Source organism: Canis lupus, chromosome 31 (genome assembly GCF_011100685.1).
Source record: "Canis lupus familiaris isolate Mischka breed German Shepherd chromosome 31, alternate assembly UU_Cfam_GSD_1.0, whole genome shotgun sequence".
NCBI lineage: Eukaryota > Metazoa > Chordata > Mammalia > Carnivora > Canidae > Canis > Canis lupus.
This window is the reverse complement of record NC_049252.1, coordinates 32,522,618-32,547,815: the sequence shown is the minus strand read 5'-3', so window position 1 is coordinate 32,547,815 and position 25,198 is coordinate 32,522,618. Positions and strand designations below refer to the sequence as shown.

General features: G+C 48.2%; 1 protein-coding gene and 1 long non-coding RNA gene across 2 annotated transcripts in view; one reads left to right on the top strand and one right to left on the bottom strand.

The window, feature by feature from the left end:
* The window catches only part of KCNJ6 (potassium inwardly rectifying channel subfamily J member 6), a 260,697-nt gene that overhangs the window by 141,747 nt on the left and 93,752 nt on the right, over positions 1-25,198 (top strand). The window lies entirely within an intron of this gene.
* On the bottom strand, positions 382-5,794 carry LOC111093452. Its single transcript, XR_005382373.1, has 3 exons — positions 4,919-5,794; positions 3,271-3,491; positions 382-2,665 (listed from the first exon to the last, which is right to left on the bottom strand). It is a non-coding gene; the product is annotated as an uncharacterized LOC111093452 (long non-coding RNA).

Here is a 25,198-nt window from a genome sequence, read left to right as displayed (position 1 = left end):
AGATGTTTAATGGCATCCCCGGCTTCCATTCACTAGATGTCAGTAGCACTACCACTACACCCATTTGAAGTGTCACCAGATATTGCCAAGTGTCCCCTAGGGCTAAAACTGCCCTTACTTCAAAATCACTTTTCTTGATGATCAACAAAACAATCAATCAAAACTTGATTGATCACATTTGACAAATTTCATGGTAGAAATAAATACTCCCACTCTGACCAATTTCCTGCTATCAAAGTGACATCCCCGAGATGTGCAGTGGCATGCCATTATGCAGTGTTTCCATTATACAGATGCAACAGAAGTAAATAACCTCAAGAACACACAGAAAAATATGTAGGAAGGTGACGAGTTTTTAGGATTTATCACTTTTGCCTTTAATATAATTAATTAAATTGTAGGTTTACATAATTTAATCTTTGATGATGACTATGGTTAACAACCAGCTCATACAAATTCCTGAAAATTGAAGTCAGTTCTCCAAGCCAGGACAGTGGCTCCAGCACACCTCTAGTTCTACCTTTGGGAAGGTATAGTTTGGGAGTGAGATATCTGTGGTGCCTCTAGACATGCACTTTGGAGCCGATATTCTGGTTTGTTTACATGCTCTGCTTCAGTTAAGGCATGTTCTGAAATCTCTTTCAAAGCCTGAAATCACCTGGTGACTAAGCACGCATTCCCCCTTTAAAAACACAGCCGTCCAGCAGACTACCTGGAAATTCATTTGGGGGACTCCCATCAAAAAGTAGCACGTTCCTTCAAAATTTTCTTCTGAACATGCCAGGCTAACGGCTTCCTGTTCATTTGCTCTCTCCCTAATCTGTTGTGCTTTCCCCATACTCTGCTAATGGATTACATGGATCCATGTTTTTATCTGTTACTTTGGAAGGAGAAAGTCACTTGAAGCCAATTGCTTTTTCTACTGATTTCCACAACAAGACAACACCAGGCTCGCAACCTCCTTCACTGGTGTCTTTGTAAAAGGATAGTGTCTGCTATCAGTTTCCATAGGTGCTTTTGAGCTATGATTCAGCCTCATGTTAAACACAACCTGTGTTAAAATAACCCACTTCGCCAGTCAAGGACTTGGCTCTCCTTCTAATCAAGCATGGCTTCTGAGTATATAGTGATATATAACATGAGTTAAGGGGAAACAAAGGTTTTTAGATGAGCAAAGACCGATCGTGTATTTAAAAGACATTCACTAAGCACTTCCTATGGGCCAGACCTGTTCAGATACCAGAGGTACAGTCATCAGTCATACGGACACGTCCCTCCCTTCCTGCAGCAGATAGTTCACTGGCAAGGCCAGTGGTCATGCAGATAATCCCTCAAACACATCATCACAAGTAACACAGGGGATAGTGAGAAGGAAATGTTTTGGGTAAGTGTGTGGGGAGACCCCCCAATGTCATATCTGCTAAAAGAGACTTTAATATGGCAACTCACAGAAAAAGAATGGTTAGCCAGCCTAGGGCTGAATTTTGACTCTCTCCTCCACTCTATACCATAGTGCCTTGGGGGATCTCAGGGAAAACTAAATTTGACTGTGCCAGCCTCGATTTATACCCCACCCACTTGGAGGGAGGGTGGCCTAGTGGTCAAGGAAAGCCTGTCATGTGGCTGGTCTGTCCCAGCCCAGAGGAACAGTTTTCTCAGCCATCATGAAGCTAGAGGAGAAATAAGACCCCAGATGTGGCCACTCATCTTCTGCAGCAGAGGGTGAGCTGAGACTCTGCCTAGCTCCTCCAGGTGTGGCGGATGAAGCGTAGCTTCTCCTATGTGTAAGGACCATGGCAACCTGCCAGTTCCCTACAGGAGACCATGTTAGACATCCAGCCACTTGAAAATCGCTCTCCAGACAGGGACCCAAAAACCCCCTCCCCTCTCAAGACAGCAAAGTTGGGCCTTGGTCTTCTGAGGGGGCTTTTTGTCCCTATTCTTGCTATGGACACTCTAGACTACACAGACAGCCTGGTCAGGCAGGACATAGAAGGACAGGACCAGTCCCAGGAATCAGCCTTGCCCCCTTGATCATAAGGTCTCCAAGGTGTGAGGTCAGTCTATGACCACCAAGGCCTGAGGCCATGTAGATTCCAGATGACCTGAGTGAAAGCCAGCATCTCTGTCCAGGCAGTTGTCCAGATCCTGGGGGAGGTGGCCTGGATTCAGGCTCTGAGGAAGCAGCATCCATGCATGTCAGGACTGCTTGCAAACATCTCCTTCCTAGAGATGGACTCAGTCTACCTCCACCCCTGCAGGTAGTGGTGTGTGTAGGTCTGAGGAAGAGTATCCACATGTTCGGGGATGAGGCAGGCAGCAGTTCCATGAGTCATCCTGGCATCTCTTCATCCAGACAGAGGTCACAGCCAGTAGCACGATGGAGGATATTACAGGATACGGGGCCTCGAGGAACCCCAGTGCGTCAGGCTCAAATCTTTGAAGGGACCACGTGGACCAAGCTGACAGGAGCAGTGATGTCCCTGAGCAGACTCATCCAGTGGCTCTTCTAGAACCCACCCTCCAACACTTGGTCACACCTGAATCTCAGTCAGTTGTTGCCACACACAGACTTCCATCTGCTGCCCATGGCAGTCTTTGGCAGGCTCGCTGGGAGCAGTCTCCAGGGGGCAGACCAACAGCCTGACCCTGAGGAACTGGGCTTCTAAGAAAGAAATCATGGGATTGGTCTGTCGCAGAACTACAATATAAAATGAAAGGGGTGGCTCTTCTAAAAGATAGAGGGCTGGTAGGCTTTGCACCAAGTAACACAGGGAGTGAGGGCAGCAGGTGTCAGCTCACACCACTGCCCAGTCCCCTTGCCCAGGAGTGGCTCCTGCCTGCAGCAGAGGGTCCCAGGGGCTGGGTCAGGGGACTCGGACCACCTCCCTAAACTAGGGCTTAGTTCATGGGGCTGCTCAATACCTCGGGTTCCACCATCACCCCCTAGTCAGGACTGAGGTGTGGTGAAATGAGGAAGGCAGAGAAGGCCCTAGATGTGGGCCTGGCAAAGACCTCATGTGACACAGAGCCACCCACCCCACTGGCACTGCACAGCCACACAGAGCGGCCAGAGGGGCGAGAATGGGCTCCGTGGTCTTCCTGGGATCGGGAGGGCGAAGCAGGGCAGGAGGACATAAGGGGGAGAGCTCCTCAATGAGCATCCTCCAAGCTCCACCCCTGCTTTCAAGTCCTGGGCCGGGAGAGGGGGTCTGCAGGGCCCTTCCCATGGGGAGCAGTGCAGGCCAGGTCGGGGCGACAGGCTCTGACCTCAGGAATGGCACGTAGCCGGAGTGGGTGACGCCAGCGCATGTGCTCTCCAAACACTTTGGAAATTTCCCTCTGTCATGATTCCATTCTGTCAGTGGATCCCGCAGATCAGTGGTTTTCGATGACTCGGGGCTTCTCAGAAGCCGGGGGAACCACAGGGAGAAGTGCATCATTCAGAGAGGCCTGTCCTCAGCTGCCATGTTCGTTCCTCTGAGCAGATTCTGGGGGAGAAAGAGGCCCCTACTGGAACGAGATTTGAACAACCTTCTTCTCAGCTGCTGCCCCTGAGAAGAGCTGGGGATTCCTGCAGATGGGCCTTGCGGGGTCCCCACCCCAGACACAGGTTGTATTGCTTTCAGGTGGGTCTTAGACGGTGGAATTTTTAATCTCTTAGGATCCAAATGTCCAGCAGGCTGCAGTCGCCAGCTCACCAGCACCACTCATAAAAGGTAGCTATGTGCATGCCCAGGGACCCCAGGGTGCGTGACTCTTTTCCAGACAGGGCCTTGGAGGGTGCCCATGGCCGTAGAGTTGTCAGCCAGCCTTCTTGGGGACCCACCCCACATCTTGGTGGAAGCCCTCTCAGCTCTCATCAGCAGGTGCACAAGGCTTTGGGCATTGGTGGCGTACAAGTGTTGATCTCACCAGGGTCTTTGCACCTCCTTTTTGGAGCACCAATGAGAGGGGCCAGCAGTCCTCCACGGCCAGCACCTGGTGGAGGAGCCCTTCCCATCCCCTCCACCCTGAGGCTTGGGCCAGCCAGCCTGTCAACCCAGGACTGGACACCCTCTGCCCAGCTTGGTCTTTAGACTTTTTTAATTTCTAGTGACTTGGGCAGGAAGCCTTGCACTCTGTTCCTCAACAGGGTCTGACCTAGGAGTGGGTTCTGGGCACTATGGCAGGGGGACACTGCCGGACCATGTTTTAGGGCAGCTGCAGGGTCATTATATCCTCCAGGCAACTGTCCTACTAACTGGGAGCAAAGGAGAGAGTTCAGATGGATGTCTCAGGCCTCCTGATAAAAAAGGAGGAAGCTGTGAGATGTTCTCACCAGGAAAATCACTACGTTCGGTGTCTCAGATTCCAGGTCAAATCCTGTCCACACATTTGAGAAAAACTAGCAGATGGGAGACAAACACCCCTGTCCTCGTGGAGCTAACAGTTTCCTGGCTGTCCCAAATCCATCTTAGCTGCTCCCCTCCTGTACCTACTGAGCCCATGTGAGGCACACCTCACTGCCCCCCTCCCTGGACTTTATCAGACTCTGGGGTAAAATGTAGCAAAAGTTCAGCAAGGTGAGCCTGTATGCACGCTCAGATGTGCACACATGCACACGCACATCACACACGTGCACACGCCACACACATACCACACACCATAGCAACATTCGCTTGCCCGGTTTCATGAGCCTGAACCCAGATCCCCGGGACCCATGGCACAAGCTCTTCTTCTGACTCCTTTTTTTTTTTTCGCTTCTGACTCCTTCTTAACCCCCCTGGCTTTGTCTGAGCTGAGTGTGCCTCTGTGAGCCCAGACACTCCACCCCAGGCCCTCTGGCCATCCCCGAGCCCTCTCCATTCTGGGCCCTCTGTTTGGGGCAACAACAGGACCAGGCAGGCTCCGATGAAAGGTGAGGGGCTGACCTCACCAAGTCTCAGAGGAGGCTCCTGTGTGCAAAAGGCTGTAGACAGAGATGAAAGGGGAATTCAGGGTAGTGAGCATGAAGAGCTCGCTGGAAGTCCAAAGCAGACACAGAAGCAGGGACCCCAGCATGTGACAGCTGGATGGCTAGCGATCATGAGTCAGGTGTCAGAATCCCTGGGTGGGGGGGACTTGGAAATGAGCCAGAAAAGCCTGTCTCCCGGTGGCAGGGCCTGGATTTGCATCTGGCTGTGGAGGGGAGGGCTCTGGGCTTCCCCACCACCCAATCAGTCCCTTCTTTAGGGTTCATGGTCCACAAGCACAAAGGGTTTGGGGCAGCAGCTCCCTCCCTTTGGAGGGAGGCAGTGTGGCATCGTGATGAGGGACTTAGGCTGTGTGGTCGAACCGCCTCTGTCTGAATTCGGCCTCCATGTGATCTTAGGTGAGTTTTTTCACCTCTCTGTACCTCTGTCTCCCTATTCACAGAACAAGGCCAATGGTAGCCTTCGTACTGCCGATGGCCCCAAAGTTGGTGGCTTGACTAGGAGGAAGCATCATCTCTAGCAGTTTCTGTGGGGCAGGGACTTGGGGTGGGCTTGGATGGGCAGGTCAGATTCAGGAGTGCTTTAGGCTCCAGCAGGTGTTGGCTGGGGCTGCAGTCATCTGAAGGTTTGACTGACGGGTGGTCTGCTTCCTCAGGGCAGGGCTGGGGTGGGGAGGCAGCTCAGGTACAGAGATGGCCAGCTGGTGTTGGCTGCCAGTGGAGGCATGAACTCCTCCCGACCTGGGCTTCCCTACAGGGCTCCTGGAGTGTCCCCACACCACGGTGTCTGGCTTCCCCCAGAGAGAGGAACCAAAAGAGAGCCAGGCAGCAGCTGCCTTTTATGACCAGCCTCAGATGTTCTGACACCAGAACTCCTGCCACATTCTCTTTATCAGAAGAGTCACAGGGGCACCTGGGTGACTCAGTGGTTGGGCATCTGCCTTTGGCTCAGGTTGTGATCCCGGGGTCCTGGGATCGAGCTCCGCATTGGGCTCCCCACAGGAAAGCCAGCTTCTCCTTCTGCCTGCGTCTCTGCCTCTCTCTGTGTGTCTCTCATGAATAAATAAATTAAATATTGAAGAAAAAGAAGAAGAAGAATCTTCTTAGATGTAAGTCCAGCTCACATCTAAAAGGAGGGGAATTAAGATCCACTTTATGAAGGGACAGCTGTCATAGTGGTAGTTTGCAGCCACCACAATGTGTTTGATCAGATGAATGCATAGCAAATACATAGATAAGGTGGTTGTGCAACCATATGAAAGCAGGAAGGAAAAAAAAAATAGGGTGCTAATATGGGGAAGACCAGGACGGTTGCTTACATAGCTTGATGGGGGAAGGCCTTCTGCAGGATGAGGAGAAGCCAATGATGGGGATAGCGAAGGCAAGAGCAGTCCAGGTGGATGGAACTGCAGCTCAAGGGCCCTAAGGAGAAAAGGACCTTCAGGGCTTCTGGAACATCTGTGAGGGCAGGTGAGTGTCGCCAGACCCAGGGCAGAAAGGCAGCATTGCACCTCCCTTCCTGGTGGCACTTCCCTCAGGCCTTCTGCCCCGGGGTGCAGGGTCAGTCCTCGCCCAAGTGGCACACTCAAGAACAGTGGGGGGAGGAGGAGCACCAGGAGGCACCACAGGCATTGGGAGGAGACAGAGGCCTGGGCGGCAAGCCCGTGCTGGCCCAGCAGAGAGGACGAGGGAGGCGAGAGCAAGCCATGGCCGGTGATGTGCCTCGAGCCAGTCAGCTCTCCCGGGCCGCTGACCCTGCCTGACCTGGAGCCAAAAACCTCCCCCCAGCCTTGAACTCGCACCTGTTCACCACTGAACTCAGGGGCACACGGTGACCAGGAGGCCCTGAAGAAGGAGGCTCAGATGAGGGTTCTCTTCTTACCACGTGACCTCTACACCTCAATTTCCTCGCCTGCAAAATCTCTAATACTTAGCAAATGATTCTTAATTAAATGAGCCAACTCCTCTGGCCCATGAGCACTGCCTGGCAAATATTTAGGGATTTTGTGAACTGACGAGACTGCTGAGCTTGCGATCAGCAGCAATAGGAGCATTTATACTATGGAAGTCGGCAAACACTACAAATCAAGGCTTCTCCCCCGCCCAAACCCCCCCCATCCCATCCCCACCGCCCCACACCCCCTCCGGACAACTGGTTTACCCGCCTGCCAAGGTGCATACTCTTAAGAACTGAAGGCAGGGGTCATATTTATAGCACCTGGCACAGGGAACCACTCCCCAGACAGCTCCTATTCATGTCTACACTCCCACCAATGCAAACGTGACCTCATCCTTTGGGTCCGAAGACCTTGGAGAAGTCACATCGCGTGCGCCCTGCAGACATCTGAACAGCCACCTTCGTGGTGACCCCTACTCCCTATCCTCACAATCCTACTCTGTCAAGGACTTCAGGCCCAGGAGCCTGAGAAGAGAGCTGGCCTCCCTGCAACTCCCCTCGCCACAGCCAGGTGAAGCACACCCCCAAAGCAGCCCGGGGACTCCTCCCTCACCCCACACCTGCACACCCTCTCCCTGCCCACTGAGGACCTGGGACTGCCACTCCTCTACACAATGCTAGGCTGGCAGTCACAGGAGGGGAGGGGAGCAAATTCAGGGAGACGGAAAGGAATCAAACCCCAAGGTCTGAGACTCTGAGGCCCTGTGTTGTTTTTTCCTTTTAATTTAAATTCAATTTAATTAATATATAGTATGTTATTAGTTTGAGGAGTAGAATTTAGTGATTCATCAATTACAAATAACACCCAGTGCTCACCCATCAAGTGCCCTCATCACCCAGCTACCCCCTTCCCCATCCCTTCCCTCCACTCTCCCCTCCAGCACCCTCCTGGTGCTTGACATGGTGCATAGCTGCAAAGCAGGGCAGGCTTGGCAGCTGCCAGGCAGGCTGCCCTCCCGAAGGGAAGACAGAACTGTGGGTGCTCTCTGAGGGCTGGAGCCCCCTCCCCAGAGGGGCCTCTATTTGCATGCTCATGAGCCACCTGCTCCCCGGGTGGCAAGCCAGCCCTCCTCCAAGGGTGCATCTCTGACCCTGGGGCCTGGGGCCCACACAGTCTGTCAGGGGATGGTCTCACGCTCCCTACATTTATGATAAAAGGGTCCAGGCTTTCATTTCCGACGGAATGAACAATGGTCTGAGATACGGTTTATTTTCTTTGGGTCAGTTTTATGCTTTTGTTCATGTTTAATGACAGTTCTCCCCAGGTCGTTGGAGGCCAGCAGGCACCGCGTGGAGGGCCAGGGGTTTGACAAGCAGACCCCGCTAAATCCCCACCCAGCTTCCAGATGAAGGCCACCATCCCTGTTTCTGGATGAGGGAGCTGTGCTGCCAGCCATCTACCCATAGAACCCAAAAGAGCTTTAATCCAAAACCATCTCCATGAAATTAACCCCAGCGGGCATTTATTTTCTCTCCCAGTGTCTACCGAGTGACCACATACAGACGCTGAGTAAAGGCTCAGACAGCCTGTGCCCTCTGCAGGAAGTGTCCACCCAACACTGAGGTCCCGGAGGTTCATGGCTCTGCTGAGGGCCAACAGGGGCAGTGTGAGAAGTGCCTGGACCAACCAGTAGCCTTCACTCGGCCAAACACTGGGCTCTGCCGGCCTGCCTAGACCACTTCCTCTTCCCCATCCCCGTCACCCCAAGGTTAGACCGTTGGTTGCACCCCCACCCAACATGGCTTCTGGTGAGCTGACCAGGTCACCCCAAGGTTAGACCCTTGGTAGCACCCCCACCCAACATGGCTTCTGGTGAGCTGACCAGGGACTCAAGGAAGCCGTGCTTCTTCCTTTCTGGTCCAAGGCAAAGAGAGGATGCCTTTGCAGAGGACGCCTTCTCCCAGTTACGAACATCTAAACCACAGACTGGTCCTTCTCACTTTAATTGTCGCTCATGACAAAGTGCACACGGATTTGCCTCTCCAAAGCCAGCATGTTGTTTTAAAGAAAACCTGGCCTCTCCTTGCTTTATTTTTGGTTTTGCTTTAAAAAAAAAAAAAAAAAAAAAGGACTTTGAACTACAGATGAAAAGCTCTCAGGTAGCATTTGAAGATTTGCAGGACTTAGAAAACATAGAAAAATTCTCAGAAAAGTGTCTTCTATCCCTGGGGCCAGTTTTTCCTTGCCTTCTCTGAGAACCTTTGTATGTGTGTTTGTATATATATATTTTTTAATTTTCACTATGCCATTGAGCACAGACATTCCAGAAATAGACAACCAAAGACTATAAAAGTTAGCCAAGCTCCTTCCACAGCAGTAGAAAATTCTGTTTGACTTTCAATCAACTAAACCATTTTTTTGGAATTACGAGGTTGAGGGCATCTGGGTGGCTCAGTGGTTGAGCATCTGCCTTTGGCTCAGGTCGTGATCCCGGGGTCCTGGGATCGAGTCCTGCATTGGGCTTCCCGCAGGGAACCTGCTTCTCCCTCTGCCTATGTCTCTGCCTCTGTGTGTGTGTGTCTCTCGTGGATAAATAAAACCTTTAAAAAAATAAAAAAGAATTACAAGGGAGGCCTCACATGGGCCTTTGAGGAATTAAAATTTCTCACATAGACTTGCAGTGGATGTTTTATTGTTGAACGCATATTAGAATTGACGGGAGTTTGTCACTTTGCCACCTGGTAAGACTCTGGAAGCCCTTCGTGAAACTTTGGAAGCTGTCTCATTGCCCAGATGTGCTCACACATGCCAGCCCTGTGGCCGACGACTCTGTGGCCCTAAGTCCCTGAGGCTGAAGTCCTAGGGACAAGTCCGAGAAGCAAACACAAGCCGCCCCCAATCTTCAGGGAAGAAATCCAGGCTTTCCTCCACCATCACAAACATCTTAGGCAAGAAACACATTAGGATCAGGGATGAGCCAAACCCAGCCAAGGCTTCTCACCCTGCAGCGACACCCTGCCTCGCGTCTGTGCTGCGATTCCCTGTGTGTACAGCCCCTTCACGGGCGTCATCACTGGAATCTCATGCAACCCACTGCATGGGTGAGGAAACTGAGTCACGAGATAGCACCGAGTCCAGTGTCCTGGCAAAGTCTTAAACCAGATAAGCCAGAACCATAGGAAATAAAGGCAAAAGGTGTTTCTTCCTTCATTTTAAACTTTCATTTATATATTCAACAAAGTGATAGGTGTCGGGTGCCCACTAAGTGCCAAGCTCTGGAAAGAGTCATTATTTCATACCAGAGGCTTCGTGCTATCGTGACCAGTCCAGTGTTCTGCTAACAAACTATGGAATTAGGGGGGAAAAGCCCATAAAAAGCCTCCTACTCATTTAGGTGCCACACGGTTTAAAAAAAAAAAAAAGTTTCATTTTACTCAAACAGCACTGCGAAGTTGTAAAGTTTTGTCTCGTTGAGATCCTAGAAGCTCTCCTTTCTGGAGAAGCATCACTAGCTTAAAACAAACAAACAGGGAAAAAAAAAAAAAAAAACAGGAACACATTCTCAGCGACGGACTGGCGTGGGCCATCCTTGCCCTAGAGGTTCTCTTCCCCCAATACTCTTTCTTTCACATGCCAATCTCAGAGGACGAGTTTGCACACGACATCCGAGTTTACCTCTCTGCTGGCTGCAGTATCTTATCTATTTCCCAGGCCCCAGATGTTTTTAAACATTTATGGAAACTAGCTCCAGGCATGCCATCTTTGATCTTGGACCTGAGGGAGCAGCCCTACACTCTAAAGTCATTTAGCACATGCTCAAGAATCCAGCTCTGTTTCCAATGGAATAAAATGCAGCCAGGGAAGACGATATCATTCCACAGGAGAGAGGGGAATGATGTCAGATGCCCCAGAGGCCGGGGAGAGCGAGGCCTGAGGCCAGCCCCTGCTTTGACAACCGGGAAGGCCTCAGTGATTCTTTGGAGTGTAGTCTCTTACTTTGCAAAGGCTCCCCTAGAAAACACATCACAGTGGCAGTGTTCCTTTGTTCTGCAAGTAACAGGTTCCTCAAAGGATGAAAAGAGTCAGAAGAAAGTAAAACAGTGCTTGGAAATTCATTCTTTCTTAACATCATCCTAGTAGGCCTTTACCTGCTTTCTCTCCAGATTTCTCTTTCAGCACCAGGAGCTGAACCTGGCCAGGAACTTTGTGTTCCTACAAGGTTACCAGGCGGACCGCTGTCCACCTCTCCAGATTCAGCCCTCTGCTTACCAGGCTGGGCCATACCCTCACTGTGTGGGTTCTGCTGCGTATGCCACTTACACCTAGCCAGCTTCTTCCTTCAGAAATCTGGGGGTCCCGGGAAGAAACACGTAGGTGCCCTCGGTGTTCTGATTACAGCGCGCCAGGGAACATCCAGGATCACGACTGTCATCTAAGCCAGGAAATGCCTTCTAGAGCCCTTGCTGTTCACTTGGGTTGTTTCCAAAGTTCAGAGTGCCTTGCTTCCACCTCTGGGCATCAGGAAGCCCCCCCAGATTTGCAGACACCCAGGCCGCCTTCTCAGCCTGGTGCAGGTCTATGCCACTCGTGCGCACATGTCTACAGGGCCATTTCTGTTTCATCTCAGCCATACTCAGCAGGTGGCCTTGCCTCTGGGGTTGCCTTCTCCAAGGCCCTCCCCCGGCTCCTGGCCTGGCAATTAAATATCCACTACCTTGGGCTGTGTCTCAAGCTCGAGTATGAATTCCTTCCCAGGCAGAGGCAAAGTCCCCTGTTCCCCGCAGCTTATAGAACCCTGAATTCACATCTTAGTGTTGCTCCCAGACCAGCCTGGCTCGTTGTGTAGACACCAAGGCCCAGAGAAGTGAAATGTGGGCATTGGGCTCCTTGAGGTGACAGGAAGCCAGTGTGGTCGCCCGTGGCCACCTAGCCAGGGTTCCTAGGATATAAATCCTTGCTTGTCATCAAGATTTGTCAGCAGCGATTGGTGACCCAAGAGCAGTGAGGTGGCCACGTCTGAGACCCAGGTTTTCCACTTCAACAACCCTGCCTGCCCGGTCTGCTCCCTGCTCTGCTCCCCTCTCCGTCCTCCTCCCTCCTCCTCCCTCTTCCTCCTCCTCCTTCTTCAAGGCTTCTGTTTACCGTCTTCCCTGTATCACTCTCAGCTTTCACGCCACCTCCTACTTCCCCATCTAGCCCACACTGACTTCCAATGAGGGAAGATGCTTGGTGAGTGGCCACCATCGAGTATAATCATCTCCTCTTGGACAGAGCTCCAAGTCAGGCTGCCTCATAAGCTGCTGGTCAGCCTATAGCAGCTGTTTTTGGTCAGGTGTCCATCTCTACTCAATCAGCTACATTCTTGGTCAGGTGTCCATCTCTACTCAATCAGCTACATTCTTGGTCAGGTGTCCATCTCTCCTCAATCAGCTACATTCTTGGTCAGGTGTCCATCTCTACTCAATCAGCTATGTTCTTGGTCAGGTGTCCATCTCTAATCAGCTACGTTCCTGGGCAGGTGTCCATCCCTACTCAATCTGCTACGTTCTTAGTCAGGTGTCCATCTCTACTCTAATCAGCTACGTTCCTGGTCAGGTGTCCATCCCTACTCAATCAGCTATGTTCTTGGTCACATGTCCATCTCTGCTCCAAACAGCTACATTCTTGGTCCTAGGGTTCCTAGGATATAAATCCTCGTTTGTCATCAGGATTTGTCAGCAGCAATTGGCGACCCAAGAGCACTGAGGTGGCCACGTCTGAGACCCAGGTTTTCCACCTCAACAACCCTGTCTGCTCCAATCAGCTACATTCTTTGGCAGGTGTCCATCTCTACTCAGCTACATTCTTGGTCAAGTGTCCATCTCTAATCAGCTGCAGTCTTGGTCAGGTGTCCATCTCTGCTCCAAACAGCTGTGAGCAGCATAGCAGGGCCGATTGGGAAGGGAAGCTCATCCTGGAAAATCCTCTCTAAAGGGATCCGAGGACATGGAAGGCTCTGTGTGGTGCCCAAAGTCTTGTGAGGACACAAAGCAGCCTGTATTATGAGTGCAGTGCTTCTCTGCTTTCCACTTAGTGGCCAGCAAATCCATCGGATGCCTGGAAGGCTCTTCTCTGGGTGGCCCACCTTTAGTAGCCATGAAAGGCTGAACTGAGTTTGCAAAGGAACAAGATTCCCTCCCATAGGCTGTAGATAGCTGGCTTTCCATGGCCGCCCATTCCTTATGCTAATACACTCTTCTGAGACTGATGCATTCTGTTCACACAGTGAAAATGTCCTCCTTCCTTCCTTCCCTCCTTCCTTTCTTTCTACTTTCCTTCCTTTACCAAGAATACTCTGAGGACTTACCATATGTCATGGTGCTGGGGCCTGGGAATACAGAAGTCAAGAAAACACAGTTCCTGTCTTCAGAGACCTCATAATAGTAAAGAGCTTACAATACGTTGGTTTGTGATATGTTCATGTTCTACATCATTCTCCCTTCTGGTGAGGATTTGGGAGGAAGTGTTTTAAAAGGTGCCACAATCACACTTTTAAACTCAGTACACAGGAACTGAATCGCATTTAGTCACGACCCTTCTGTGGCACCATAAACATGACATTTAAAGGGAAGCCCATCCTCAGAGGCGGAACGTCCAGGGACAACTGGATTCCCTACAACAGTCCAGTTCCCTGGGTCGGCTGAGCAAAGAAGCACTTCTCACTGCACTCAGCAAGTGCAAACTCAGCAAACACAGGAGGAGCTAAACTTGCACTTCACTCCCAGAGCACTCGGATGTGTAAGTATGAAAACAGGCACATCCTTGTAATAACGTAAGTGCCCACTTTCCTCCTCCTCTCTCTGGGCCCCCACTAGCACCAGGAGAGACCAAGCCAATGCTCGTCAGCAATTCAGCAGGTCACACTATTCACATTTTGCTAACAAAATGCCCAGTGGTCCAGGAAGGCTCACACTACAACCACATTATGAATTATTTTCAGCATGAAGAATTCCAAAGAGAAATTAGACAATTAGGAAATGTTCATGAGATCAAAGGCAAATGCCGTGGCATTCTCTCTGGGTGTGTAGCTCTGTCTCGCTTGCACTTGGACTTGCTCAAGCTGTCCTGTCCGAATCTGACCATGCCTTCCCTGCTCTCAAAAGGTGCTCTCTCAGTTGTCCACAAACATCTTCCAAAGGACATCACGGAAACCCAAATAGAAACAGGATTCTCTCATTTCAGAAGGTGTATAGTTAGCTTCATTGATTTCCCTAACACTAAATCCATATAAAGGGCTTCTTTGAGCGTGTAGCAAGATCACAGCTTTCGACAGCCAGTTCTTACCAAGTTTTAGTTTCTAATAAAACTATTACAAAAATATAGGCTTCTGCACTCAGCTACCAATAAAGCGGCAAGCAGTTTTTAATACATAATCCAAATGTGTTATCCCACAGATAAAGATTCAGAGCAGTGGCCTTTTAGCACAGCCCTTACCTCTACTCAGATACCCTATTGATCACTCACACTGGTTTGGAGCTCCTTGGGTGACAGGATGAGCAGAGTGGGCAGGCAGGATTATTGCCCTTTGACAAATAATACTTTCTGGCATATTGGCTCCGAAGACAGTGGTTTGCCCTGCTTCCTATGCTGCCTCAATAGATTATATCCTTGCAGCAGGCTAGAGGACTTCCTTAGGACTATTTTTCAACCTCCAACATCTTTTAGATTCAATCTTTAAGCTAATAGACTAGAAGTCACTCAGGATCGTGACCCACAAACATGACTTTCATAGTTCCTTGCAACACGATGAGCTTAAACTTGAAACGGCCCTTTCCTCCAGCATCTAAATCCTCTTGGAAGATGGCCAGGACATCCCTGACATCTTTGCTTTGTCTCACAGCACGGTTACAGCCAGGTTCTGGGCATGGGTGCAATAAAAGTTCCATCTCACACAGCCTAGTGACAAACCAAGTCCACGTGTGTTTATTAAGCAGCTCCTGCAGGGTTCTGTGGCATGTGGCATGGTGCCACATTCCATCCACTGCTAGAGGATGTTTCTTGTAGTTACGTTGCTGCTTGCCCGGCCTTACCCACGTACATTCATTCTCTGCCCAGGTGTTTCCCTCAAGCAAAGCTGAGCTACATGCACAAACCTACGTTCCTTGAAAGAATGCCAATACCTGCTCCTGCCCTCTCTCCCCGGGGCAAATATGCCCTGTGACCAGCTACATACGTGCTGCCTGTGCAACCCAACCTAACACCTACCTGTCACCTAAACTGCCCATGCCCAACTCAAAAACTAGAAACTATAGAGATTAATCTATGCATTTCTAAAATTAGTGCCTCCTATTAAAAAAAATGTGTGTGCACATGTGCGTGTATGTGATTGAGAGAGAGATGGATTTGAGGGTTAAATATTCACTGCCTACTCAGAATTGATTGATTGCTCCTTATCTAGTAAAATAGCACAATGCAAAGATCACCTTGAAATATGTAATGCTTCGGTCTCTCCTACGGTTTTATCCCTGCACTTTTCCCTTGTCATTGCAGCTCCGTGGCTTCCAAGTTTAGATCAATAAAACCCCAGTGGGGGCACTCAGACCCACTGAGCTTGTCCTTTGCACTACAAAGCCGAGTACAAATTTTAGTAAAGTGGGCAAAAATTAAATTAAGCTGCAAGTTCCTGGAGCAGCTGAAACTTCAGGGTACTGTGTCGGGAATTTAGAACCAGTGGCAGGAGCTGAAGCCCCAGTCTAATCTGAAGGAAATCACCTCTGAAACCTTCTGTTGAGACCAGACCCTTGTTATTATGAATACTGATCTATTGCCAGTATATAATTTTGCCATATTTTCATCAACACAAAGCCAAGCTCTGAGAAAAAAAAAAACTCAAAACACTTGTGTGATTTCTGTGTTTTAATTCCTGATATCTGTCTCTGAAAGCTTTGTCTCCTCCTGTCCTTGAAGCCATTGAGCTCAGTCCCCACCTCCTTGCCCACCACTCCACCTTGTCCAAAACACAACTGAAAACCTATCTCTTGGGAGCACTTGACGGGATGAGCACTGGGTGTTATACTATATGTTGGAAAATTGAAGTGCAGTTAAAAAAAATACATATTAAAAAAAAGAAAAAAGAAAACTCATCTCTTTTACAGGCTTGCTCTGACAAGTACAGTTCTGCAACAATTCACATATTCTTTTCCCAGCAGCTGCGGATCTGCTTACAGCCCTTAGGTGCAAGACACATCACCATCCTAGATTTCCCTCCATGGCGCTACACTAGCTCTGAACATCTGCTGTCCAGGGCTGGAGAGCCATCCTGTATCAGCCATTACTGAAGGACACCACCTCTCTGTGGGGTCTTATGTGGTTCACAAAGTGTGTCAAGGGACTTCTGGTCTACACAATCCGTTTGAAGGTGTGGGACTGTGTGAGCATGAAGTTCGCTTCTCCACATCCAGCAAATCCACCAAGACCTTCACTGTGTCTCCCATGGTCTTGGCACCATGGCAGTCTCATGTCCCCCTGTATTAGTTTCCTTATGCTGCTCTAGCAAAAGACCACAAACTTGATGGCTTAAATAACACAAACCTACTATCTTACAATGTTGTTGGTTGGAAGTTTGATGCAGGTCTCAATAGGTTAAAATCAAGCTTTTAGCAGGACTGTGTCCCTTCTGTGGGTCTTAGATAGGAAAGAAACCATTTCCATGGCTGCTGTCTTCTACAAGCTGCCCACATGACCAACAACAAGGGGCTGAATCTTTCCTGTGCTACAATTTCTGGTTGTCCCTCTTCTCCCTCCAAGGACCCTTGTGATGTCATTGGGGACACCAGGATAATACAGGATAATCACCCTGTTTTAAGGTCATCTGGTTAGCAACCTTAATTCCATCCACAACCTTAATTCCCCCTCATCATGGAAGCTGCCATAGTCACAGGCTCTGGAGAATAAGACGTGGACATCTTTAGTGGGCCATTGTTCTGCCACACATTCCCACAGAGGTCTTGCCACTTCCTGTGTAATGTTCAGACGCTCATGTTCCCCTACTTGCAAACCCAGCTCCCTTCTCCAGGTCTTGGGATGTCTGCCCCTAGCAAGGCCTCTCCAGCTTTTCCTGATTAAACCCCAAAGTTTCACCCCTTTGGAACAACCCAGCTCCTTGACTCCCACGGCCAAGACCTTGGAAAGCAAGAGACCTTTAAAGGACATCTCTAAGGCAAGACACAGGTCCCTTCTGGCCCTCTCCTGAGAGGACAGATACCCACCCCTTTCAAGGAGGGAGAAGGGTCAGGCTAGTTTCTAATTGTCTTTCCTGCAATTGCCTTCTTGTGCCTGAACTCCTACAGTGTGCCTCTTCCTCCCATTATCCTTATTTGGGCCTGGAGCCACACCTTATAACCCTGGAACCTTCCACCAGGGCTTACACAGTACTCTGTGCATATGTTCAAATGTTCCATTGATTTCACACCAACACAAGCCACAGTAGAGGCTTTCACTTTATCTGGGCAGGGCTCCAAGAGTCATAAAAAGTATAAAAGAATGTAGGGCTTTGCCACCAATTCCAATAGCCAACAAAATCTTATCGCTGGAAAGCTTAAAACTGTTGCTTGGGTTCTATTTGGACACAGTGTTAGAACATTAAAAAAAAAAGTTATAGAACCATCAAAGAGAATAAAGGACAACTTAGGAAGCATGAAAAAGTTGTAGACTATCACTCCAAAAGTTTAGTCTTAAAGGAAATGACATCATTCATTCATTCATTCATTCAAGAAATATTTATTGAGCACCAATTATGTGCCAGGGCCAATTTTAAGCTCTGAGTTTAGGGTCACAGGAGACCTCATGCCCTGTCCTCCCCACAGTTTAATCAGAGGGGAATTACTCAGAGCAAAGTGAGTCTTGTGAAGGATATGGGCTTTGACCTCAGACAGGATGTTGGTCATCCAGGCAAGTTAGTGGACTTTCTAGATCACCAACCTGCTGGGCAGAAAGAGGGAAACAGCTTTCTCAAAATTCCATGTTTGGTTTGAATCCTCATTTGTGATGCCTGCTACCCAGCAGAATCCTAACACCTTCCCCTGGGCCACCCCTCCATCATGCACCTCCAGTAAGCCTGGTCTCTAGTCTTGAGTGTCTTGGGACTCTTTCTGAGAAACATTCCCTAGGAGAGAAGTTGCCAATCCTGCAATGCTCATGCTATTTCTTGCTGTCCTTACTTCAAGAATCATTTTATCTCCCTCTCCTGTTTGCATTATTACTATAAATCAAGGGAAGTCTTTTTGAGAGAGACATTGGAATGGGAGTCCTGCCACTTTTGTTGCCCTTTTCACTTCCCAAGAGGACATGCTTGGTGAGATGAAAGCCCTGGATGAGGCCTGTGAACTTACCAGTGGGACCACTGAACAGTTTATGGCAGGGAAGACACATGGTCAGGTCTGAAGGGGAGATATGTGGAAGTAGGAGAGCCTGGAGCCATGGCCCAGACTTGGATGTGAGGGACCCATAAAATACCTGGTTGGGCTGATGACTTGCATGTGAATGTGTGTTGAAGCACAGAGATAGCCAGAGAGATGTTCGCTAAAATGTTAACAGTGGCTACCTCTTGCTGGCCGGGCCCAGGGTGAGGTTTTTACTCTCTTCTTTATACTTTATACTTTCCTGGGTTGCTTGAAATTTTCTGTGAGGATATGTTATCTTCATAATCAAGAGAAAAAAAAACAAAAAAAAACCTTGTTGCTGTTATTAGGTAAAAAACTGGCAATGACCCTGAGACATTGAATATACAAATGAGCGATGACTGAACCACAGAAATAAAAATAGAGCTTTGACCCACAATCTGCAGCAACATGCCCAGGAGACCAGCCTCTTATGTACAATAAGCAACTGAGGAAGCCGGCCTGCTGTAAGTCACGCTGCATCTCTAGTAAAAATCCAGGAAGCTAAACAATGACTTCCATAACCATTGGCCCCAAAAGGCCAAGACATGATTAATAACTGACAGCTTCTCTAATATTTGTTTCTTCTTCCACCTTAGCACAAACTAGAGAAAGCCAAGTATGCACCCTGATTAATCACACAGGATGTCCCACTGCTAGCTGGCTGCCTACAGCTCCTCCAGACAGGTCTGTAGCCCTCATCAACGCCTGCCTGAAGCCCTTCCTTTTCTCTGCCATGAAGCTTTCCCACTCCCCTGCTTGCCTTTGGGTCTCTGCCAAAATGCAAGTGCCATGGCCAGTAAATACCTTGCTGTAGCAATCTAAATAAATTCTAGTCCTTGCTTTCTCATTAGTTGGGCTTCACTTAATTCCTCAACCCGAACATTCTGTTACAGCAGGGATAGCCAAGAGGGGCCATGCGGAAAATCTATTAGAGAGAAGTCGTGGGACTTAGGATCTACTGGCAGTGGGGTGAAAGAGAGAAGCAAGGATGTCTCCAGCTTCTGGTTTGGGGTCCTGAGCACATGCTGGTGCTGGGGTCATGTAAAGAGAAGGAACACATGGGAGAGGTATGTGTCAGGGTGTTCAGGAGACAGGAAGCTCACATGATTGTGGGGGATCAGAGGAGGGTTAGAAGACTCTGGAGGTGTGAGATAGGGTAGGGGAAACCAGCCAGGCATGGCAAGGCACCCCAGGGCTGGGAACAGCTGGAGCCATCATCACCCTGAGCTTAAAGGTGCAAAGAAAGGAAACTCGACAGAACCACTGAGTGAGAGGATGGTGGTAGGGAAAGGAACTCAGTCCATTTCAGCTCAGCCTGGGGCTTAGAGGCCAATTCCATTTTCCACCTGCCCTTTGATGTCCTGCCAGTGCCTCCCTTGAGCTAAACCCACCAGGAAGCCAGAGGACATGAGAGACAGTGTGCATCTGTAAGAGCCATTCTCCTGGGATGCAGAGTACCAAAGGGGTGCAGGGAAGCTCTGTGGGGGCAGATGGAGAACTGCTAGCCCAGACAGCATGGAGACGGTGAGTTCCATCTTGAAAATGTTCACTTTGAGGACCCTATGGGAAATCCAGGCAGGGATATCTTGCAAGCAAGTCAACACGGCAGTGCAGAAATTAGAAGAAAGATCTGAGTTGCAGAGCTAGATGTGAGAGTCATCTAAATACAAGGAGAATTTCAGAACAGGTGACCTCTCTCTGAGAAAGTGAGGAATGAGAAGCTGGCTGAGGACAAACTCTGGGGCTCCTACATTGAAGCAGAAAAGCAAGAGCAGAGGTCAGGAGAAGCCACTGAGAGGAAGAACTGATCAGAGACCCAGAGACACAAACGAGATCGTTCATCAGATTCCCAGTCATACGTTTTAGCAGTGAAGTCTACCAGTAGGTTAGGCAAAGACCCAAACCAAAGGTATATAATAAAACTGAATACAAATAACTCTTGATGTTCATGGTCTTTGGGGGCTTCAGTGGAAGGGCAATGAAGAAAAGGTTACAGGTGATCACAGCATTTGCACTTCCCTGAACATACGTTTTAAAGCAATCCCAGCAGGCATCCTTTACAAGCCAATCTGGAATAATTGACTTGTGGGAAAGAGTAGGGTGACAGACTGTGTGACTATCAACACAGGTGATGTCACCGGTGCTTTGAAGCTGAGACCATGACTCATTCCTTCAGCATTAGATACCAATGCCTGGTAACTATCATTATTTAAGAAGAAGCAGAAGCAGCAGGAGAAGGAGAATAAAAAGGAGGAGGAAAAGAAGAAGAGGAGAAGGGGAAGAAAAGAAGAAGAGAAACAAAAAAAAACTTTTTAAAAAACCCTTTTAAAAAATCTTAAAGGACAAGAAATTTAAAATAAATAGACCAAATGTATATTCGCCAAATCAAAAGGCTCACTACCTTCTTTCCCCTCACTTTTTTTTTAAAGATTTTATTTATTTATTCATGACAGACACAGAGAGAAAGAGAGGCAGAGACACAGGCAGAGGGAGAAGCAGGCTCCATCCAGGGAGCCCGACGCGGGACTCGATACCCGCGTCTCCAGGATCACACCCTGAGCTGAAAGCAGGGCCACCCTGGGCCACCGGGGCTGCCCTCCCCTCACTTTTTCTATTCGCAAGTATTCATTTTCTCATAAGCTGCCTTCCCCACCGTATGCACAGTACCAACATAAAATGTAATCTGTATCTAGTTTCTCCAGCCAGGCACAAATTAGGTGATGGCTGGTGTGCAGAAAGCCAGCACACTCTCAAACAAGCTGGTTAAATGGCCACAGCTTCCAAACTAAGATGGAAAACTGTTTACACTCACAGGTCAGCAACCTCCCAAACCTTTTTCAGTTAATTGTGCTCAGTTCCAACCCTTATTAACTTTTTTCCCAATTACAGAGTCCTAAAGTGAGCCCCTTCCGTAGGCAATCTTTTTTTTTTTTTTTTCTGACTTGGGACTACAAATTGGCTGCTCCTCAGCATTAATTCCATTTCCAACATACCAGAAGGAATAGGCATTGCTGAGTACTGGATGTTCTATAACAGCCCTGCCAGTGGAAGCATCATGCCAGCCACATGTATTATCTTAAGTTCTCTAGTATGCAAATTTAAAAGTGAAAAAAAAAACAGGTGAAATTAACATAATGATATTTTTCATTTAACCCAGTATATACAGAATATTGGCATTCTCACATGTAATCAATATGAAAGCCGTTGAGGAGATGTTTTCCATTACTACCTGCCACATTTTAACTTCAAAATCCCATTAAGTTTCACACTTATGCCACATCTCAATTCAGATCAGGCTCATTTCAAGTGCTCGAGAGCTATGCATGGCCTGTGGCCGCAATGTTAGCCAGTACAGATCTGTGAGGTCACAAGAGACAGAGAAGCTTCTGGTGCCCTCCTCTGGTAACCAACACAGGATTCTCTCCAGCAAGAGCTACTCATTTTTTTTTTTTCTAGATAAATCAAGCCCATCAGCCCATCCAGGCTAGAGGATCTCTTTGTTTTGTGCTGATCAAGAAGTTATCAGAGAGTGCTGGCCCCAGAGGAGGGTTAGCAGGCATGTAATCCACATGCCTCTCTGTATTTTCACCATTATCAGCATTATCCAAGTCAATGGAGGGTCTCTTTAAAATGAACACAGAATTTTTCCTGGTCCACCTGAGACCTTATTTGAAGAATATTTCTTCAGGGTCAGAGAAAAATAAATAAATAAATTTTAAAAAAATAAAAATAAAAATATATAGTGGACCCTTGAGCCACGCAGGGGTGAGCAGCTCTGACCCCCACCATAGTCAAAAATCCGCATAGAGGGATTCCTGGGTGGCGCAGCAGTTTGGCGCCTGCCTTTGGCCCAGGGCGCGATCCTGGAGACCCGGAATCGAATCCCACGTCGGGCTCCCGGTGCATGGAGCCTGCTTCTCCCTCTGCCTGTGTCTCTGCCTCTCTCTCTGAGTGTGACTATCATAAATAAATAAAAATTTATATAAAAAAAGACTAAAAAAAATCCACATAGAACTTTTGACTCCTCAAAAATGTAACTACTAATAGCCTACTCTTGACTGGAAGCCTTACCAATAACATAAACATAAAGTCACTTAACATATTTTGTATGTTATATGTAGTGTGTACTGTGTTCTTATAATAAAGTATGCTAAAGAAAAGTTTATTAAGAAAATCAGAGAGAATACATGTAAAATCCTATACCATAAAAAAACTGTGGTAAGTGAACATACTTAGTTCAAACCTGTGTTGTTCGAGCATCAACTACATCACATTTAAAGCTAGGAACAAAATAAACAAATAAATAAATAAATAAATAATAAATAAATAAATAAATAATAAATAAAGCTAGGAACACCAACCTTTGTGAGTTTATAAGTCAAAAGTTTGCAAAACTGGATAAAACATGACTTTTCAAGGACACATCATTTGCAAATGTTAAGTTCCACAGGCAAGGCAATGTCCAGGGAAGAGCACAGATTTCTATTTTTCCTTTTGAAAAGAACAGATGTATTTACTTCAGTGTATGTTCTTGTGTCGAGAATTCAATCAAGTGACTTTAAAGAAATCAAATAAACCTTTGCAAGAGAACCGAAAGGCAAGAGTGATTCAGTGCAGGCTGAGCAAAGCACACAACAGTGCCAATGGGCCTCAGGGGAGGAGCACAGAAGCAGGAGAAAATGTAATTTTAAAAGGACTAGATCCCAAGTGCATGAAACCCAAACAGCGTTGCAGCCGACAGACCACAGGGGCAGGGAACACAAGGCTGTTTGTAATCTATGGGCTATTAATAAGTCAGCTCCAGGAGAAGCAAAATGCCAAATGGGGCATCATAGTTACCTCCAAGGGCTGCCTGTCACCGTAGCCCATGCCAGTTGTCTGTGCAAGCGGAGAATCAGAAAGCTCAGAGTCTCACTGTAAAAAAAAAAAAAAAAAAAAAAAAAAAGCACAATGTAAACATTGAACAAATACAGTAGTAGAAAGACCCAGAAGCCCCTGGCCTGGAACCCACCTTTCCAGCCAGGCCTCCCCAAGAGCAAATTGGGCTCAGAGCCCGGGGACATGTTCTGTAGGCTGAGGTGAGAGTTTTCTGCCTTTCTATTGGAGGCATCTTCCATGAGAAGCATATCTCAGCCACAGATCCTTTCACTTCAGCTAAGCTCATTCACCATTGGCTCAAAACAGAGACTTGAAGACCCCAAGACCAGAATGGCCGTGATACCCCAGATGGGGCCACTGTAGTGCTATAGAGGTTGTGCAGTAATTTGCCCATTTCTGTACAGAAACAGTCCCATTCCAGAGCGTCTGGCTTGGAGGACAGAGAACAAGCCAGAGCTTTTGCTGGTGCTCAGACCCTGTTCCTGAGCCCACTCCGACTCACCCTCATGAGGCTAGGAAAGGATAGGAAGGAATCAACAGACCTTTCCAGACCTCTTTCCCTTCCAGGACTGGAGACTCTATTCCAGATCATTTGTGGTCAGGCAAGGTTACATATGGCTAGGGAAACTTTCCTCCTTTTAGCAATATGACACCAGAAACAAATCAACTGGCAAAGAACTGCAGAGAAAGCACCCTCTTGACTTTCCTTCTGCTTCACTTTACAAACGCACTTTATTTTTCAAGAGAAACCTGCCACCTGAGTGGGAAGAAGGAAAATGCAAATATTTCCAATGCCTGATGAAAACCCACAAAGTATTGCAGGTTAAAGCAGGGAACAGCCTCAAGGAGCGAATGAATGATAGGCACAAGTCCAGCTGACTGCTGGCCATTCTAACCCTGAATGTGACTTCCTCATTGAGCAAACCTACCCAGAGGCAAAAGGAAAGAAGCCTTCCCTTGGCCTCAGGCTCTGACTTAGAGCAAGGGCCTCAAGGAAAGAGCAAGCAGTGCTTCCTGTAATTCCGCCCTTGACATAAAATGTCAACCTAAGAAGAGTGTTGAGCAATAGAAGGAAAAGTTCAATATCACAAAACGGAGAACATGGTTCACCCAAGGAATTTGTTCGAAATTGATCTCAGAAGAAAAGCTTGGTGTCACCCCATCAACTACAGTGGCCCAGGGTGACAACTTTGCATCAGAACATCATTAAGGGGGGTGCCTGAGTGGCTCAGTGGTTGAGCATCTGCCTTTGGCTGAGTCCCACATCAGGCTCCCTGTGAGGAGTCTACTTCTTCCTCTGCTTGTGTCTCTGCCTGTGTCTCTGTCTCTCTATGTGTGTCTCTCATGAATAAATAAATAAAATCTTAAAAAAAAAAAAAAGAACATCATTAAGGGTGGTACCTCGGGTCCAGTGACTATGAAATGCCCAAGTCAATTGAAGCTCTTAGGTATTCATCACAGTCATTGGTTATTAATGACTTGCGAGGTGTTCTAGCCCAGCTCTGGACACCACTACTGGTGCTTCAGCCCCTTAAAGGTGAACGGCAATGTGTGTCCAGAGAGAGGCTTCTCCAGGCAAGTGATGGGGGATCCACTTGCCTGGTGTCCTTATCTGTCTCCATCTCCCCCACGGGGGGGGGCACTGGCCCTAGGCAGATGTTCCAACATGTTCTGTCTCCCGGCTGGCCATGTGGTAATCAGGCTCAGGCCAATGGAGGGGCCATGACTTTTTCGAGAGATGAGACTTCTGGATTTTTACTATCCAAAGCAAATTCTTTTTTAGGTGAAATTCACATAACTTTAAAATGAATCCTTTTATAGTAGGCTTCAGTAGCATTTAGTACATTGACAATGTTATACAGCCACCAACTCTACCAAGTTCTCCAACATTCTTATCACCTCCAAAAGGATCCCAGGCCCATTAAGTTGTCATCCTCATGCCAAAACAACTGTCAAAAGAACATCTTATTGGGACACTTGGGTGGCTCAGTGGTTTAGCACCTGCCTTCCACCCGGGGAGTGATCCTGGTGTCCCAGGGATCGAGTCC